The sequence below is a fragment of the Zootoca vivipara genome, chromosome 10 (genome assembly GCF_963506605.1).
Source record: "Zootoca vivipara chromosome 10, rZooViv1.1, whole genome shotgun sequence".
Classification (NCBI taxonomy): domain Eukaryota; kingdom Metazoa; phylum Chordata; class Lepidosauria; order Squamata; family Lacertidae; genus Zootoca; species Zootoca vivipara.
In genome coordinates this window covers 59,792,818-59,795,156 of record NC_083285.1, presented here as the reverse complement: position 1 = coordinate 59,795,156, position 2,339 = coordinate 59,792,818, and positions in this window count along the sequence as shown.

Genomic DNA, 2,339 nt, shown 5'->3' with positions numbered 1-2,339 from the left:
GAAACTGGGCTTGGACCAGACAACCCTTCAGACAGATGACTTGTTCAAATAAAGGACAGTCCACCCTGACACTCTCTCTCTCTCTCTCTCTCTCTCTCTCTCTCTCACACACACACACACACACACAGACACTATTCTATCGAAAATATATAAAGGTATCCCCAAGAGAGGGGGAAAATAGAAATGAAGTACAATCTCCCAGGAATAATGATGGGACTTCCTCCCAAATCGAAGGCCTTTTGCAGTTTAAGACTCAAGGCCAGCAGGCAAATATTTAGCTGGCGTCCCTGTCCTGAGCGCTGCTATTTAGTGTGTTATGAAATGAGAAGAAAAGCAATTATTTTATGCAAGGGCAAGTACGGAGTGCAACCTAACGGCCCCTTACTTCTTCTGTAACCAGTGGAAGGAAGAAGAGATGCCAAAAGAGGGCGTTTGGGGGAGGAGGGGGAGGAAGGTTTGAGCAGAGACCTCAGTTTTACCTTTTGCGTCTTTCTGTAGTGGTAGTGGTGGCGATGGGGGGCATGCAACACCCGGCCGTGTGTGTATATACAGAGGCCCTCAAACAAGAGCACAGCACTTGTTTTCACCCCCACCCCCCAGCCCACAAATCTGAAGCTGTTTCGTTGCCTTTGGATTAGCAGAAGACCGGGAAGGTAGCCAGACCCCTTTGGCCTGGAAACAGGGGGTAAATTAATGCCTGGCATTTCTGAACTGGGAAGGCAGCCAATGTCTGCTGCCCTGACTGAGGCTGGGGGTAGGCTGAGATTAAACTTGAATGAGGTTGGGACCCGAAGCCCAGGACTGTGTCGTGCCAGAATCTGCAAGTGTTCGGGATTACCTTGATAGTCTTCCTTCAGCTGCATAGTGGGTTATTTGTCACCTTGGAGGAATTTCAGTCTCAATAAACTGGCTGGCAAATTAGACGACAGGCAGATATATCTATATATCGTATCAAATATTTTGGGATTTTGGTTTCTCATTTTTCCAGCCTTACGTTCAGTTCTCCACATTGGCTTGCAAATATTTCTAAGCTGCAGGTTTGATGACTAATTAAGTCAACAGATTGCAGATGACACCAAACTAATAATAGGAATACCGATAGATTACCCTTTAAAGCTGAGGGTTCAAATTGCAAATCTAAAGACTAATTAAGTCATCAAATTTGCAGATGGCAACAAACTTATAACAATAATAATACATTTAAAGCTGAGAGTTGTTGGGAGACCCCTATTCCCTCCATAGAGCTGCAATTCTTCTTGCCAAGGAACTCTGGGAACTGTAGCTCTGTGAATAGAAGTCTCCTAACAACTCTCAGCTGGAAGTGAGAGCTGGACCATAAAGAAGGCTGATCGCCGAAGAATTGATGCTTTTGAATTATGGTGCTGGAGGTGACTCCTGAGAGTCCCAAGGACTGCAAGAAGATCAAACCTCTCCATTCTGAAGGAAATCAGCCCTGAGTGCTCACTGGAAGGACAGATCCTGAAGCTGAGGCTCCAATACTTTGGCCACCTCATGAGAAGAGAAGACTCCCTGCAAAAGACCCTGATGTTGGGAAAGATTGAGGGCACTAGGAGAAGGGGACAACAGAGGACGAGATGGTTGGACAGTGTTCTCGAAGCTACGAACATGAGTTTGACCAAACTGCAGGAGGCAGTGGAAGACAGGAGTGCCTGGCGTGCTCTGGTCCATGGGGTCACGAAGAGTCGGATATGACTAAACAACAACTCTCAGCACCTTTAAAAAAAGCCACAGATGCAAGGATTCTTTGCAGGGAGTTGATTGTTTAAAGTGGTATGATACTGCTTTAAGTGTAGACAGATGAGGGCTATGTGTATGCATATGCTCTGCTCTCTTCCAGTATCTGGCCCCCAGCTACTTACCCTAAGCAAATATATCCCTCCGATAGTGGGTGATTGGAAAGATCTTGCACTGCCTGTAGAAAATACTGGGCTGGGTAGAGTGTTAGCCTAACTGGATATGACAAGCTCCTATGAAATTGCTCAATTCAAGCTCAGTTCCAAGCTCTTTTCGATGCCATCAAATCACTCTACCATTTTAGGGAAGTTTTTAAATGTTTGATGTTTTATCTGTTGGGAGCCACCCAGAGTGGCTGGGGAGGCCCAGCCAGATGGGTGGGTGGGGGTATATTATTATTATTATTATTATTATTATTATTATTATTATTATTATTATTTTCCACCCGGCTCTTCAAAGGAGATTGTATAAACAAATAGAAACTGCAAATATAAACAGACGTTTCTGTGTACATTAATGTAAAAATAATAATAATGAAATGTGTGAATTGAAAGAAAAAGAAAATCATAGGCATTGCTCTTAGA